Below are 18,388 nucleotides of genomic sequence, written 5' to 3'. Positions count from 1 at the left end.
GGCAGTTGCGCGTCGCGCGAATCGGCAACCCATCTTAACAACGCTTAAAGTTTCGGGTGCGCTGCCGTTCGCAGCCTCTTCCTTTTGTCAGCGAACTTGTCGCTGTCGTACGCCCAACGCTTTTGATTGGTTCAGAAGTAGGCAAAGAGCGTGGCCTTCCAGTGTCGCGGAACGGGTCGATCGGCACCATCGCCAACTAGGCGGTGGCGCTGCGGTAGCGTTAGGATTAAGGAGTGAGGGACTTTACAGTCGGATACAACTTTAGAAAAAAAGGGGGCGTTTACTCCTCCGAACGCGGATGCACACGAGCATCCACCAATGGGCGCACACTCTGGACTGACGTCATGAGCTGGACGGCCGGTGACCCCGCCGCCGACGAAGATGGCCGCCCGCGCTTCGAACTGGGCCAAGTCGCGTCAGCTGTGTGCTTCAGCGATAAATGCATTGTTTTATATAAGCATTTTTTCAATAGCAACTGATTCATTTTAAGCTTGGAAAACGAGTAGTAGATACGCCATGTACATGCGAACAAGCGCAAAAGCCATGCAGAGCTGCTCTTTCTACTTTTGTCACTTCCAATGAAGCTCAAGAGCAGACGACGGGCTGCGTTGTAGAAGGCACGGGGTTATTTTTCTGTCTCTATCCGGCATGTGCTGTAGCACATGAGAGCTCTACTAAACCAGTGATCAAAATAAAAAAGTCTTTATTTATACCAAAAATTGCGCGTTTCAGGAGCACGATTTTTCGAGCGGGACGATTTTAGTCGCAGAGGCAATGGGCTGTCGCGCTTCGGTCATCTGGGCGGGGCCTCCCCTTTTTTCTAAAGTTGTATCCGACTATAGATAGGATCGGTCTCTACGCGTCCTCCGCTACTTCCTGAAAGGCGCCGGCAAGCGACTACCACATTCGTAGGTTGCCGCCCTCTTATACGAGAAACAGAAACACAACTTTGCTCTCATTTTACTTGGCTTTAGTGAAAAGCACTTTTTAGTTGTATCGAACATTACAACAAAAAAAGAAACGGCACGAAAGACAGGGCAAAAAAAAAGGCAAACATAGGCAGTGCGCTTGCTTTCATTCCACTCTCCATTGTAATTGATGTTTATTTTTCACCAGTACACTTAACAAATCAACCTAGGATCCCCAAATACTCAACCATATTCCAATCTTACCTGAACACGCCTTAAGCGAGGAAAAAAACTGCGGGAAAGCCTACAAATTCAACCAGCAAAAGCAGGAAAAAATGCCTTGTAACTTTTATTTGATGTTGTGAAAGGGAATGCAGCAGGTGAATTAATTACAGGGACATATTTATAATCGGAAAACTGTTTACAGTGAAGGAAGCTGTACACGAAGCCTTCACATTAACTTGACTTTCTTTCTGGCAGGTGTGACTTTTTCTGAATAGCTGAGGCTCTTGCAGGCATTTTTTTGCGCCAAAATGCATTCGTAGCACAATGTATGAATGAAGAAGCTCTGCATTAGCGGTGTCCTTGTGAATGGGACAACCGGCACTTGTCACATCACAGTCCCCAAGCGCGTCAAGAAGGGCCCAAAACGTGTCAGAACAGAGCCGGTTCCATTGCAACTCATCTGAAATCTTGTTTTCAATGCCTCGAAACATACAGAAAAGCTCCCATGATGCGGCATCATGCCTCTGGGCACTCTGCATTTCGGGGCTGGATGCTACGTATACAGTCAGAGCATCTATTACGTTTGAGAAAAGAGTGAACAAGGTAGCCGCACAAGAAGTAAACAACACAGTCAAGTGCTGCTGGTGTGGAGTATCCATGATCAGGTGCTGTAAGCGCTGCATTCTGCGTAGTAGAACATATCTCCGCCAACTTTGCTTCTACTTTCTCCTGGAGTCTTTCATGGGATGAAAGTTTGTCCTTCCTTCCCCTTTTCACGCTGTCGGCTGCAGTGGCAAGCACAAAGGTCTGTTCCTCATTCATGTTCCCTGTAACACAAGTAGTGATTTGGGTATACAGGCTCAGAAGGCTATATATATATGTGTGCAAAGCTTACTAGAGTGGGGTGATCTTCATCACCTCCGTAGCTTCCTGTCACACCAAAAAACCTCTTGAAAAAAAAAAAAAATGAAATGTCAAGGTGCTCTCTTTAAGAAACAAACTGCACAAACATCAAGGTTGTAAACAAAGAAACTGTACTGCTTACTTCTAGAGGATCTTGGTTGAGTTTGCCTGTGAGCACATAATGCGCTCCTTTAGATAGGTCTGCTACGAGGTCCTGTACTGACGCAAGTGTAACCCGTAACCCGAAGAGATTTCATAGTAACTTGCGACGCAAACATCACTGTCCCTTTAGCAATGTGGTTTTGCTCGGTTTCATTTACAGCATCAAGGAACTCTTGGATGACCTTTAAAATGAACCACCGAGCAAATTCCTTTAATAACAATGCAACAGAAGGCATAAAATATTTATCTTTACCTCAATTTCCTTTGATGAACTTCGTATTCCCAGCAGGGGAAGCTTCACATTGAGGGCATCGAACAGGCTGTTAACCAGTTCCATGGCAGTCTTTCAGATCAGGCTCCTCTAACCGCTGGTAGACCTTTAGGCCAATGACGGTGCTGCAGCTGAAAAGCTGAGAACAACATATTGGACAACTTTTCAGCTTTATTTATTTTTTATAAACTGTAACGAAGAAGAGTAGCCGCCTGCGCCACAGCACCATCGCCACCGGCATGAGCTCGTGGTTGCTGTCTTTCGCCGAACGCTTGTGACAGCTACCCGTTCGCGCCCGTTGCTAATAAATCTCTTGACAAGTGGTGGACGTGCTGGGTTTCGACCACCCTGGAACTTCGGAGTCGCACTCTACCCCCCATCATGCCCGACGACGCACGCACTCCTCCAGCTCCTCCAACGGCGCCGGCCACCTTGGTTTGTGCCGGTGCCTTGCGTCAGCGAGATCCCCCTATCTTCTCCGGCACAGATGACAAAGACGTTGAAGATTGGATCTTGTCCTATGAGCGAGTGAGTGCCCATAACCAGTGGGACGACGTTACCAAGTTGAGAAACGTCGCACTTTATCTTACGGACGTTGCGAAACTATGGTTTCTAAACCATGAAGCCGACCTCACTTCGTGGTTGGTCTTCAAGACCAACTTTACCCAAGTTTTCGGTCGGCCTGCAGTACGAAAGCTTCGTGCAGAACAACGTTTGCGCACACGAGCCCAAGAGGCCGGAGAAAACTTCACAAGCTACATTGAGGACATTGTCGACCTTTGCAAACGGGTGAATGCGTCGATGTCAGAGGAGGAGAAGATAAAACATATAATGAAGGGTATTCAGGACGACGCATTTCAAATGTTATTATCGAAGAGTCCTCACACTGTCGCTGAAGTGATAGAATTGTGCCAGAGTTACGACGAGTTGCGCAGGCAACGGCTTCACACCCGACGTCCCACCCCACCCGCCGACTCTCTATCAAGCCTTGGAGTCGACGACAACCATGCTGCTCTCTTCGTAAAAATCCAGGAATTCGTTCGCGCAGAGGTCGCCCGCCAGCTATCTTTGATATCTTCTGTCCAGGAACCACCCCCTGCTTTGCATCCTACGATCCGCGACTTCATTCAAGAACAAGTCTCTCAAGCCGTTCCTCCAGCCGTTGAGCAGACACCAGTCACGGCTCCTCTCACTTACGCTGAAGCAGTTTCCCGATCTCATCCACAAACGCCCCTGCCGCCTTCTATGCATCGACCACCGACATTTTTGCCGCCATCTATGCCGCTTCACGAACGCCGGCATTTTCCTCCTATGCCGCTTCCTGACCGACAGCATTTTGCGAATCCTCAACCGCGACTCGGACCTTACCCCCACCAGTGGCGCACCTTCGATGACCGCCCAATATGTTTTGCTTCATTCATTCATGCACATTCAACATTCATTCATGCACATAAATGTGGCTATCAAAACATGTGGCTATTATGATGCAACTTCTTTCCGACACCTAGAAGTTTCGCGAGATGGAAGGCAGCTTTCCCTGCTTCATCTTAACGTGCGCAGTTTAATGAATAAAACTGAGTCGATTGATACATTGCTGGGCGACCTGAATCATCAGTTTGAATATTTGTGTTTCACTGAAACGTGGCTCTCTGGTAAATCTGATGATGTGCATTTTCCTGGTTATACGTGTGCTTCTGTGACACGAAGTGACAAGAGAGGAGGGGGCGTTGCAATATATATGCAAAATAATCTTCAGTTTGAATATCCGAATACTCGCTTGTAAATCGTTGCTACGAAAGGTTTAACATCAACATCACAACTTAACATCAACTTGCTCGCGGAGGACAGCAATACGCAACATCTTATTGACACATTTTATTCTTTTGGTTGCCAAAGTGTCATTGATATTCCTACTAGCGTGACCAACAAATCAGCAACTTTGCTTGACCTGTGCTTTACAAGAACGTTTGCAATAATCCTAGAAAAATTTGGAGATTTGTTAGAAAGCTCACGTTGGCAGAAACGACCAATGATCTTTTGGAATTCATGATGCAGGCTGCGCATTACTCAGGTACAGCACTTGTCGCGAAACTGAATGAACATTTTTTACATTCCTATTCCGGTTTAAAGCGACCTAGAGTAATCTACTATGAAAACAAGTTTAAGAATGTTTGCAATAATCCAAGAAAAATTTGGATGTGTCAAAAGCCTCATGTCGACAGAAACGACCAATGATATTTCGGAATTCATGATGCAGGGTACGCATTACTCAGGTACAGCACTTGTCGCGAAACTGAATGAACATTTTTTAAAAGCCGGTATATCTGAGAACCCAGACACAAGCAACACGGACTGCACGTCATACATTACGTGTTGTGCTGTGTCGTTGATATTCTTCACTCCCGCTACTGAATCAGAGATTCATGACCACCTGCAGAAAATAAAAAATGATAGTGCATGTGGCATAGACAAAATGAAGCCTCAGCCTATAAAAGCGATTTCTCCTATCATTGTTCAGCCACTCTGGTGAAAGCAATTTTCAAAGGAGGCGACAAAGGCGACCTGGCAATCACCGGCCGATCTCAGTCTTGCCGATATTCTCAAAAGTTCTTGAACAGGTAATTTATTCTAGGTTTTCTAAGTTTTTTCAACAAAACAACATAAATAGGCAGCAGTATGGCTTTCAAAAACAAAAATCTACTGAAGCGGCCCTATTGGAAACTAAAGATAAAACGATTGCCAACTTCGAGCACACACTGTACACTTTAGGCTTGTTCCTTGATTTCTGTAAAGCATTTGACTAAAAGCGTAACATATTATTAGGCAAACTGTACAAACATGAACTAGAGGAGTAGCTTTAGATCTGATTGAAAGCTGCCTTAAATATCGCGTTCAATACACTGCCATTAATGACTTCAGATCTGGGATGGGGCATATAACATGCGGTGTTCCTCACGGGTCAATTCTTGGGCCGCTTTTTTTTTCTTATTTATGTAAATGATATCGTAAATGTACCACACACACCACATTTAACATTATATTAACCAACGCTTTCTTTTTTGGCACGGAATTAAGATTATTACATGATCAGGCTAACGATTGGCTACAGGAACTGTCAAATTGGCTTAAAATTAACAGTTTAGAATGAACATAACAAAAAGAAAGTATGTTACATTTAGACCTCGTAATAAACCAGCTCCTGACGAGAACTTTCTTCATTTTCCTAATCAAGTAAATGACCGAGTTACATCGTACACATTTCTTCGTATACTTTTTAACGAATACCTAGATTGGTCTATGCAAATGTGTCGCGAGGGATTGGTATTATATTGTAAATTGCGAAGCTTGATTCTAGTGTGGTTAAAGAAACAGCTGTACTACACTTTGGTACACTCACACATTCATTACTGTCTACTTGTGTAGGGTACTACGACAAAAACTAAGATGGAAAGTAAACTTGTGCTCCAAAAAGAGTATTACACATTATCGAAGGTGAACCATACCATTGTCACACAGCTCCAATATTTAAAGAGCGACAAATCCTGACTGTAGGTAATATACTCAATAAGAAAATAGCTACTCTAACATGTAACTAAGAAGTATCTGATCCATCTGGTTTCGTAAATAAGTACCTTCGGAGAGAACACTGCCACGATTTGTGACATACGTTTTATAGAAAGGAAAAGCTGCGCACAAACTACGGTATCCACAAGCTTGATTACTTAATACCAGATTCCTTACACAAACACCCTAATGCACTGTCCATTATCGAAAGAAGCACTTCTGTCCACACTCTGAAAAAAAAAAAAAAAAACAATGCATACCTTCCCATCATTTCAGTAGGGATGACTATGTAGGCAAATGATCACCTTTGTTGTACGGAATTGTTGTTATGTTTTCAATGTTGTTCATTATATCGTCCAGTGTTTGTATAATTACTGTTGAAGTCATCATACTTTACATATATTGTGTATCCTTGCAGTTATATGTGGTTCCCACTACTTTGACTTTCTTAAACTATGAATTGCCGTCTTTACTTCTTTTTTTGTTATACCCGCTGAGAGTTTGTGCTTATGGGTAGCTGGCGCTTTTTCACGCATTTATTTGCTTTTTCGCCAGCGTCCATGGAAAATCTGTACATGATTGTCCGAAACAAACAAACTTCAAGAAAGAAACTTTTGAAAGGAAAGTCACGGCTAATTCGTGGTTTTGGGTTAAGGCGTATAGCTGATTAGTATGTATTTTTCCCACGTCCCAGCCGACTACATACAGTCGACTCCCGTTACAACGGACCCTGATAATCTGACAACAAATGTCCATTTTATGAGTCCGTAATATCCGAAACATCTCACTTATGAAAACGTTATCGTATCTTCATCAGCCGACTAAAGTTGTAGACATTTGCTTACTAAATAAATTAGGCATCTTTAGTTCATCCGTGCTTTGTACAAAAGCTGCAGCGAACCACTGCTTTAGTTTGCCGGTTGCCAGAAAGGCCTACGGGCGAAGGCTAATAGAATTTCACGGCACTCTCATTTGGAATGCCAGAAGTGAATCATGAGTTTACTAATATATGTATTTAGTTTTGTTTTCCTTTTGTCACTGTGATAACCACTTGCCAAATTACATAGGTACGACGAACAGTGGGTTCCATTATAGCCAGCCAGGCTATGGGACCAAACAATCTTGCGACTTTTTCTGTATATGTGACGGTTAAAGTGACAATACAAATAAAAATACAAAATAAAATACAAAACTTGGGTGACATAATAGGGTGGGGCATACTATAGTGTGAAGATTGTTTTATTGGAATGGTGAAAAAAGCTATTTTATTCGGTTCGGATACAATTCTGTCTCAAAATTTGACTATTTGCGCACCCCTATATACCTACTTGCCTCGTGTGTGGAACAGCCTTATTGGTCGCCTACGTATATACTTATGCAAAAACTAAATAAGCGTAAGTCAAAATTGGTACGAATCTGTCCACCAGCCACTCCTGTCAAAGCCCTCAGATTCGGTTAGGCTCAATCAGTCACACAGTGCAGCCAATCGATCACTTGTCAAGTGGTTCTGTCTATTTTGCAAAAACGGGAGGTGGAGCTTTCTTTGGCCATAAAGTGTGCTCGCATTTTTTTTTAGTTTATATTATATATTGAGCAGATAGCGCGTGATATGTATTTACTTACCCCTTTAATTTGCAGATGTGACCGACGTCCGGAAACTAAATAATGGGTGAGTGCAAACTTGTCTTTCTTTTTACTGCATTTTTTCCCCAGCCATTGGGCTACATTTAGAGCAACCTTTAGCTTGGAGCCAACTTCGATTTGAAAAGCAGAAACACTCTCATATAGACAGCTGGACTGATCTATTTTCTTATGAATAGCAATTCTATGGGCACTCCAGGCGCATTTCTGCCATCACCGTGAGGTTCCGTATAAAGTACAACGGCGATAACATCGTCGCCGATCACACTGTGCTGTATGTGCAAGTAAAGCGTGTGAGGGTGAGACGGCAAATGCGGCTCATTCTCGCATGCACCAGCGAGGAAAGGAAGCGCGCTCTCTCCTGTCACGCGCGAGGCATGGGGCAGCGACGAGGGAGGGGATGGATGCTGAAAAATATTTTAGGCATCAATATTATTGCAAACAGCGCATTATTAATCAAGATATTGAGGTAAATTAAAAAAAAAAAAAGCTCATGGGTGTTAGCCTTGACTTGTCAACCTCAAGGGCGAGCACATCAGTATTCATTCCCTTAAGAGATTGATGAGTTGGAGTGGCATAACCGACATGTAAACATGGAAATTCACGGCTTAAAGCAAACCAAAAACAAAGTCCTTCTGGCAAAAGTAAATGCAGTTGCAGCAAAGATTGCTGTGCCACCACTCACTGATCATGACGTGGCCGCAATGCAACGATTACCATCAGCATGTGATAAGATTACTGCCATAATGTGCCATTTTGCAAAGCAGAGCACCAGAGACCTTTGGTGGATAAATAGAAAAAAAAAATAACTTCAAACAGGCATATAAGGAAGTGCATGTTCTGGAAAAATTATCTTGGCTATTTAGTACAAATCGTAAGTGGACCTCAAGTCTCAACCAGAAGTAGAGAGATGCAGTTAGGTGTGTTATTTCAAAACTTAGACGTGATAATCTATGTTAGAATGGTATCTGAAACTCTGACCAGAAATGAAACTGATTTCTGTCATTTCCTGAAATTTCAACATACTCGATTGTCTCACTGGTCGAGGTGGTGGCGTTTGAATGCTCTTTTATAAAGAATATCAGCCCGAATTAATATCTGCGTACACAGTGTCCACAAATGACTATGGAATCCTATTTGTATGCATCTGGAAGATGTTTTCCTTGTTGTCTGCTATTGTCCTCCAAATAGCTGCATTAAAAAATATATCTTTGAGTCGTCCGTCGTATTATGTAAAAGGGATGCGGTAGAACACGCTGTGGGGCTAGTTGGTGCTTTCAAATGATGAAGCGCCAACAGTGACAGCACACCAGGAGCAATGACAGGACGGAACAGAGACGGGACAAGGCGCTTTCTTGGTGTACAGTCACTGTTGGCGCTTCATTTTTTGAAAAGTACAAGGCATAACTGAAAAAGATATCGTGAAATTTGGAAATGCCCTACAAACACAAAATCGAACAGGAAACTTATGAAAGAGACCCAAATAAAGCCTACGAATGTTTTTTTGTAATCTCTTCCTTGTATTTACAACAAATGTTTTCCAACAAAAGATATAAAATGTGAGCACCACACCTGAGAGCCATAAATTACATGTGACCTTTTAGCTAATTTAAATAAATGAAAAAAAAAAACCAAGCTACATCATCCTTTTATTTAAACAAGACAAGCAAATAAATGAGCAAGCTTTTAAATCCTATTGCTGCTGTCTGAACAAAGAGTTTCAAGAAGCAAGAACACATTATTATACTAATCAGTTTGCTTCAAGTGATGGATGCACAGTCATGTGAAAAAGTTATGCCATATGATCATGCATAAAGACTACACTGAGCTTAACCGTATCAAAATGAACAGTGCAGAGATATCAAGACAAGCATTAGCCAATAAACTTATACAAGTCTTGCTTTACACAAATGTTTAATCAATACATCGCTCAAGCAGTTTTAATTCCCTTCAACAATGCAAATTGCTTGTGTTTTTGTGATATTTTAAAAAAAGGTGACAAAAATAATCTAGTAAACTACAAACCCATATCTGTACTCTCTCTTTTCTAAAAAAATGTTCAAAAAATAATATATATCACCATTAGAGTAAATTTGAGAAAGAATATATTGTGACAAGAAATCTCAATACAGCTTCCGACATGTTTCAACAGAACCTGCAGCGCTAGAACAGAAAGAATACATCTTGAAGAGACTTAACACAATAAAATAATAGGTATATTTGTGGATCTCACAAAGGCTTTTATTTCCTTGATTACAACCTCTTAATTAGGAAACATGACTGGTGTGATTTTTGAGATCATGTAGTTTTACTAAGGTCATGTATTTGAAGAACTAGGGACAGGCTGTCAGCCCCTTTTCTTTGTAAAATTTACATTAATGATGTAGTGCACATCTATGCGCAAAATTCATAATCAAGTTAGATGACATGAGCATGTCCTTTTCTGATAATGATCTAGATGTCATTGCACACTTCGCAAATCACGCACTTGAAAGGTAATATGAACGGGCTAAAAAATATGGCTTGCATGTAAATGCTGTGAAAGCAAGAATTGTTATATTTAGGGAAAAAGTCCAGCCATAAAGTGGAAAATCAGCTCCAACTGGTCGGGCACATCTGCCTTAGTTCCTTAGTGGCTTTGGCACTACACTACTAAACATGAGGTCACGGGATCGAAATGCAAGAATGCCTGTTTACTGTGCATTGCGTGCATGTTAAAGAACCTCAGAGTTTCAAACTAATACGGAGTGCCCCACCATGGCATGCCTCAAATTCAGATTGTGGTTTCAGCATGTAAAACCCTGAATTGAAACTGGTTGAGCGAGATTGCCAGGCAGTGGAAGCTGCTGGCGCCCTGGAGCAGGGGTGCCCACTATGAAGACTTACTTTTAGCACTGAAGGTTTCTCAATCAATCAATTGAAAAGTTGCAACTCTGTCTTTTTCTTAGTCATTTTTTGCTTGCAATTGAAAGCGGCCAGCTTCTGACCTGACCTTCCAGGCTGGTGCCGCCTTTCCTAAAGCATGTGCGAATGGTTTCTTTTTTACTGTTCATGTATTTTTTTCATGACCGCAAACTTTAAGGTGATATCTGATTGTGTTTGTGGCCGACTTGTCATGTCTACAATCATTCCTTTGTTGCATGTTTGTCCTGCCTACCAGTCTCTGTCATCTTATGAAAGTGCAGGCATGTAGGCAGTGAATACTAATATTTACCAATGTTATTATTTCGAGCGATCCAGATATTCAAGTTATTTCTGTCTGGTTTGCTCAAAGAGTGGTGTCTAATTTGTGGCCTTAAATCATTTTGCAGATAACGAAGATGAGGAGATCCTATGTAGACGATTTCTCTCGCGGGGTAGTGGAGCAGCCTTACTGAAGTTCGAAGAAGCAGTACTTTTTTTCAGGGACACCCCCTGCTGCGTGATAGGAACTGAAACACTGCGGAAACTGGTTTCGGTTTTCGGAGGGCCGGTGGCGAGTCTCTACGGCCTGTGTTTTAAGCAGATACTGTATATCTACTGAACTGTTGAGATGTGGAGAAATTCCGCGTAAGTTTCACGGAGACAGATAATTTCTCTTCTTTTCCTTCTTTTTGCAACAAAACCTGACAGGGTTAGAACAATGGTATCCATGCAATGCGTCTCTTTCTCTCCTTTGCGGCTCTCCAAACATTTTGCTCCAATCGCTACATTCTAGATTTGCCCTGGTGCCAAGGGCCAGATAAGGATTAGCCCTTTTCAGAAACAGTATTGCCCGCTGTTTTGACATTCTGGTCAAAACTATATGCGCATGTTGTACACCCTGCAGAAAGAGAATTTGTGTGAACATTCAAGAAGTCATTTCTTTGCACAAACCTTTCGTAATTCCTTATGTTGCTTGCCCTCCAAGCGCAAAGTATATTCGTCGTCGACATTAAAGCTAACTTCAGATTTACTGAACTAATGCAAGTTTTCTTTCTGTAAGATGTACATGGAGAAATAATTGCTACAGTGTCGGATGCCTTGCAGCGCAAAAAGCATGTGTTGACAGCTTCAAATTTGGCACAGGCACGACAAGCGACTACAAGGGGTTAAGGAGGATCTTTCATTTTTGTGGAAGAAGTCATCATGATATGCCTTTTAAACATGGTTGTGAGAGCAGTGGCGAAGAGTCTATTTGAAGGAAGGCAGAGTGGTCAGCCTGAGCTAGTGTGCTCTAGCCTGGCACCATAATATCCCATACATAAAATACATACATACTTTTGTAGATAAACATATGCATCTCGTGCTATCATATGTATGCATCCCGTGCATATGCATCTCATACATACGAAAGTGAAAGACACTTTTAAATTCATTGTAGGGGCTTAGGTTAACCATTTACATAGTAAAATATTTTTTTGACATGGGCACTGGGAGTGGTGGCACATAAGAAAAAATTACACACACATTGTGTTTCTTCCCGATGTATCGTGCAATAAGTTTTCTTTTTTGTTACTTCAGATGAAACAGCTTCCAACACGATGGGGCTTGCTTCGAGTGAAATCGATGGAAACGAATGTGATCAACATGACTGTAGACATGCTTGGAGTAAGTAGCCAGTGTCCCATCGCCAAGCATTCTCAATGTCATATTTTAAGGGGAAATGTTTAAGGCCAGAATTTAGGCGCCAAAATTAAATGCAGAGGCACTACTCTGAGGTCTTAGTGTGCACCGTTGTAGACATAAACTCTGTTCTTACAAGAAGACATTGCGACATGTTCAGCTGACCTGCAAATCATGCGATAAATGCAGTGGGGATGCTCGCGTGAGCATCTGTTAATAACATGCTTACTCTCCAAGCTGCGATTTCTGAATGATGGCGGGGCGTTCAGTTTTTATTCGTTCATATATTTTCTTGCAATAAATAATGCAGCGGACGGAACCCTTGATGAATTGTTACAATAATAATAGCAACAAAGATGAAAATAGAAGGAAATAATGAAAATCTAGTGAGAAGATTAGCAATTAGCAAAGGAAAAGAAAGGTACACTAATCTCGTTAGCAAAATAACATTAAAGCAAGGTTAATCAGAGAAGAAATAATTCTTTAGTTGATCCTGAATCGAACATAAGGATGATCTAACATTCTAATGCTGAAGTGTGGCAAAAGAGGATGTCATTCTTCTGTAATTAGTCTGACATAAGAGTAACAGAAAATTACCTTGTGGTGGAAACCTTGCATTATTGGGATTAACAAGGAGTTCAAAACCTATGCAGTGATAGGGAACTTGTTTTTTAGTAACTAGTTCTAGAATCCGGTTTGCACGTAATTGTCGAGAGGCATTAGAGGAAAAATGGCTCCGGGTTATAATGCAAACGGCCTGATGTTGTGCTGAATACAGGAAAGATGCCAGTGACAGTGTTACCCCAGGAAGCAATAACATAAATGTTATGACTGAATGAAAACGAAGAATAATAATGGTGCTTCTTTGGAAATTTAATGCCAAGGAATGACACACAATTGGAGGCACAAATGTCGTCCACTGAAAGTCATTGTCCAAAGAATAATAACAGTGCTTCTTTTTCCAAAGTGCAAATGATTCCAATAGTACTCATATATAATTTAATGCTGAGGAAAGACACACACGCATTTGAAGGCAGGAATGTCATGTCCACTGAGAGTTATTGCCAGAGAGCAAGGTAATGATCTCTGCAATGACCAAAATACTATAAATATCATGCCCTATTTGACTAAACTCAGGGTGCAGCACAGACTTGTAAAACTGCAACAGAAGCACTTGTGGGTAGTTCGCAGTGCTATATCTGCCAAGTGGCTTGGTGACTGGATGATTTCCCATGGTAACACTGAACAATCATTGCCTTATGTGCTCTTGCACCCCACTATTTCATTACACTCGCGCTCACATAAAGACATGCTGATAAATATTAGAAGAGTTATTAGAAAAAAATGCAATGTACATGTGTAAACACCCTGCCGCTGGCTCCCTAAAAAAAATTCCTTTCTGGAGAATAATGTGACGTATTTCAGTTGCTCATCTGTATGCAAAGATGAATGAATAGATGCTGCTTCTTTGTTTCTACATTCTCTACAATGCAAAAAATCTCTTGAAGTTGTATATCGTGTCCCGTTCATTCTTGGCCCTTATCTCAAGTGTGTTTAGCATTGGTGAAATGTGTCTGAATTCTGGAACATGTGCCGACTAGCCCGAGTAAACAAGGGGTCTTGTTCTTCATAACTCTCTTAATCTTGCAGTGACTCCGACTACCTGCTTCCGGACATGGTGGTTAATGGATGTATTAAGCTGCAGCTGCGTGATCCCCGGAGGACAGCGCAAGAGATAACCTATAAAAAAATCGGGAGGCCTTGGTGGGGTGACCTTCGACAACTATGTAACTGCATTAGCGGATGAGTTCTTGCAAAATCATCAAGGTTTCTAAGGAGACCTCTGATGTTCCATCGAATGATTTGTGTATCCATATTTAAAGTAAATTGGTGCTGTGTTTACGGGAACGGAAGGGATGCCTTAGATTACAGAGCCCTTTCGAGGCCCTGTAATAGGGGTTTTGCTCTTTCTGAAGTGTTTGAGCGAGTGTCGACGCTCCTTAGGCGTTTGGTGCGCCTTGAGGACAGGTGTAGTGTCCATTGCCTCGTGTGAGACGCCGGACAAGCGCTCTTGCGAGCGAGAGGTTTTCCGAGGGACTCCTGCCCTGGGAGGCAAGACCCCTGCGCCCACCAGCCCGGAGGTCGAAGGGGCTCCCTGAGGGATTTGGCTGCGCTGGCCGTTGCCAGCGCTGGAAGGAGCCTCGGAGGTCGGGGCAGCCTCGGCTGCGCCCACTTTCGGGGTCGATGGCCCCGTCTGCTGGGTTGGCGGAGCAGCGCTAGCTGCAACCGCCGCGGGGGCAGATGGCGTAGCTGCAGACTCACTGCTTGTGGGTCGGTCAGCCGCCGGAGGCCATTGTGACGCTGCCCCCTGACGCGTCACATCGGCAAAGGCTTTCTTGGGCAGGTACGATACCCGCCCACGTGCCTCCTTGAAACTTATATTTTCCTTTACTTTAACTGTTACAATTTCCTTTTCTTTTTTCCAGGATGGGCACGACCGCGAGTACGCGGCGTGCTCCCCATCACAGTTTACACAGTGCAGAGCATTCTCACGAGCCTCAGATGCGTGTTCGTGGGCACTACATTTAGCACAAGTTTGGCAGCCTCGGCAGCTCTGCGAGCTTTGGCCAAAGCGCTGGCATTTGAAACAACGGAGTGGGTTGGGCACGTACGGCCTAACACGAAGCTTGATGTGCCCGGCCTCGATTGACTCGGGCAGGACACTTGAACCAAAGGTGATTATAAAGTGCTTCGTCTGAATCTCTTTACCATCTCGCCTCATCTTTATTCTTCTAACATTGATAACATTTTGTTCACTCAAGCCCTCCAGGAGTTCCGCTTCAGTCAGCTCAAGCAGATCATCATCGGACACAACACCGCGGGTGGTGTTCATTGTACGGTGTGGAGTTACTGTTTATGTGGGTCTCCCCGAATGACACTAGTTTCTGTAGTTTCTCATATTGCTTCTGGTCGCGGAGCTCCAAGAGGAGGTCACCGCTTGCCATCCTGGACACCTTGTAACCTGGTCCAAAAACATCAGTCAAGGACTTTGAGACAAGGAATGGTGAAATGTTTCGCCCACCACGGAGCCCAACGAGGGGACGCGGCAGAGCTTGTGTACAAGCCTGCACGACGCCAGCCGTACGCCATCACTATAACCCAATATGGTGTACCCAAGGTAGGATATCCACACAAGGTTAACCCTTGCCGCCGTGGAGAAAGGAAGTAAATGGAAGAGAGAAGACAGGAAAGATATAAAGTGAGAGATAAAGACGAAGGTTTGAGAAGAGAGGGACAGGAAGAGGCGACTACCGATTTCCCCCGGGTGGGTCAGTCCAGGGGTGCCGTCTATGTGAAGCAGAGGCCGAAGAGGTGTGTTGCCTCCGCCGGAAGGCCTTAAAGGTCCAAACACCCAGCATCGGCTCAACCTCCAGGATCCCCCTTTCCCCAGACACGGCTAAGCCGCGCACGGCTACGCGCGCGAGGGTCCAACCCTCGTGTGCTCGGGTACGTGGTGTCGCAACACACCAAACGCCTGCTGACGCAGACGCCCCTGCGGGGACCAGCCAACACAAGCCTCGCAGACACATGTATTATAGTGTCTAGAATGTACTGGCTAGTGTGCCGTGCACCCGCTCTTTTCAATAGACGAACGAGCATGGCGCCGTCTGCAATGAATGCCCACGATGGCCAGCAGAGGTCGCTGCCACACGGGTGGGCGCACGGGCAGGTGGGTCATCCATCAGGGAGCCAAATGGAAAAGAGTAAATTCACAATGTCAAGAGCATCTTTGGTTATCAGGTACAATGAGTGGGAAGAAACTTGGCTGGGAGTTACGTATTTGTGGACCGGAAAAAATTGCACAGAGAAGAATAAAGATTTAGTGGAATGCATAAGCGCTGATATTAAGGGTTTCGGGAATGGTGCTGAGATTGTCCACGGGAAGTCAATGCTAGACCTTTGCGAGCAACATAACCTCGTGATCGTGAATACAGGGCCTAAGTGTGAAGGACAGATCACGTGGGAAGTGGGAAACCGGCAATCGACCATTGATTACTGTCTGATGACAGAAGGAATTCATGATAAGTTGAGAGAAATGGTCATCGATGAGGAAGGGTTTAGCAGCATAGGGAGTGACCATAAACGCATCATTTTGAAAATGGGATATGTAGTTGGGAAAGAGAGCAAGGAAAGCACAATGGCCAGTCCAAATTTGAACGCTGAACAAATAGCAAATATAGTCACTAGAGTTGAAGAAGAACTTGGCAAGTGGCCAAGTAAGGAGTGGGAATATGGTGAGCTTCTAAGTGTAATAACGACAGAAATACGGAAAGAGAAACAACATGTTCGTTGGAAAGGAAAAAAACCGAAAAGCTGGTGGAACAAGGAGATACGAGAAGCGATCGCCAAACGACAGAAAGCATCTCGAGAGCACAGGCAGGCAAAGGCGCAGTTGCCACAGGATGAAGTAACCAGTAAATGGGAAATATACCGGGAGAAAAAGTCTATGGTTCAAATACTGGTGCAAGCAAAATTAAAAGGTGAAAGTGAACGTTGGTTGTCAGAAATACGTGAGAAAAAGAAGGCTGCACCTAGAATATTTTGGAATCACATAAAATTATTAGGCAGGAAGTCAACAACAATACAACGACATATCCTAGACGAAGATGAAAACAGACTGGAAGGAGAAGCGGCAATAAATTGCATCCGAAACGCAACAGCCGAAACCTTCCAAGGCAATGACGAGGTTGTACTTGATGAAAAAAAGAGCATGAAAGAGACCCAAGTGGAAAGGGAGCTGGTGCTGACAAATTTAAACTGGAAGAAAGCAGAAGAGGAAATTCCTAAGCGCACACAGCCACAGGGCTAGACGAGGTTCCCGTTAGGCTGATAAATGAACTGGGACCAAAAAGTAAGGAAGCTCTGGTGAAAGCAGTGGAAAAAACTTTAAAAGATAGACGAATACCAGACAGTTGGTGACAAAGTAGAATCAATTTAATTTATAAAGGTAAGGGGGAGAAAGACAGAATTCACTCGTATAGACCGTTGACCATTACATCGGTAATATACAGGCTAGCAATGCAGGCAATCAAATTAAAGCTTCAAGCATGGGCAGAGAATAATGGCATTTTGGTAGAGCTTCAGAATGGCTTTAGAATAGGTAGGCGTTTGGATGATAATTTGTTTGTTCTTACTCAGTGTATTGAAATATCAAAAGCAGAAAGCAGACCATTGTATGTGGCCTTTTTGGACATTACAGTAGCATACGACAACGTAGACCGCAACATCTTGAGGGATATTCTGGAAGGGGAAGGCTTAGGTAACTATTGTCTACAGCTTTTGAGAGAGATTTACCTAGAAAATATCGTTTGCGTTCAATGGGAAGGGATGAGAAGCGCGGAGAAAGTTCAAATCAACAAGGGACTGAGGCAGGGGTGCCCTTTATCCCCGCTGCTGTTTATGATGTACATGGTGAGGATGGAGAGGGCGCTAGAAGGAAGTAATATCGGGTTTAATCTCTCATACAAACAGGCAGGTACAGTAATAGATCAGCAACTCCCAGGTTTATTTTATACGGACGATATTGTGTTGCTCGCTACCAAGCAAAGTGATTTGCAACGTCTGGCTAATATCTGTGGACAGGAAGGCAACAATTTAGGTTTGAAATTTAGTGTTAGAAAATCAGGTGTTATGGTATTCAATGAAAACAGTGAACAGTGGAGATACAGGGCCAAGAAATACCTCGGGTAACAGAATATAAATACCTTGGTATATGGATAAACGAAGGCAACGGATATATGGAAACACAGGAAAAAACCATAACAGTCAAGGGGAAGAGAAAGGCAGCCATAATGAAGCACAGAGCGCTATGGGGATACAATAGGTACGAGGTCCTCCGAGGTATGTGGAAAGGGGTAATGGTTCCAGGGCTTACTTTTGGAAATGCGGTTGTTTGCTTTAAATCAGGGGTACAATCAGGGCTCGACGGGAACCAAAGGTCAATGGGTCACCTCGCATTGGGCACTCACGGGAAGACTACAAATGAAGCTGTGCAGGGGGATATGGGCTGGACTAGTTTTGAAGTGAGGGAAGCTCGCAGTAAAATTGAGTATGAAGAACGGCTGAGGAA

At 43.4% G+C, this 18,388-nt stretch overlaps 1 long non-coding RNA gene across 3 annotated transcripts in view; it reads right to left on the bottom strand.

The window, feature by feature from the left end:
- Positions 1-942: 942 nt before the first annotated feature.
- LOC129387963 (uncharacterized) overlaps positions 943-18,388 on the bottom strand; it is a 137,024-nt gene continuing 119,578 nt past the window's right edge. The window contains exons 1-3 of one of the 3 annotated variants that reach the window (XR_008615106.2): positions 4,840-6,923; positions 2,452-2,608; positions 943-1,960 (exon numbers count right to left, since the gene is read on the bottom strand). This is a non-coding gene — a long non-coding RNA (uncharacterized lncRNA). Of the gene's footprint in view, positions 1,961-2,451; positions 3,002-4,839; positions 6,924-18,388 lie in introns of those variants that run through there. The other 2 variants (XR_011890652.1, XR_011890651.1) reach the window with 2 other exon arrangements.

The sequence above is a fragment of the Dermacentor andersoni genome, chromosome 10 (assembly GCF_023375885.2).
Source record: "Dermacentor andersoni chromosome 10, qqDerAnde1_hic_scaffold, whole genome shotgun sequence".
NCBI lineage: Eukaryota > Metazoa > Arthropoda > Arachnida > Ixodida > Ixodidae > Dermacentor > Dermacentor andersoni.
The sequence above is the reverse complement of the archived record's forward strand: the minus strand, read 5'-3'. Positions and strand labels throughout refer to the sequence as shown.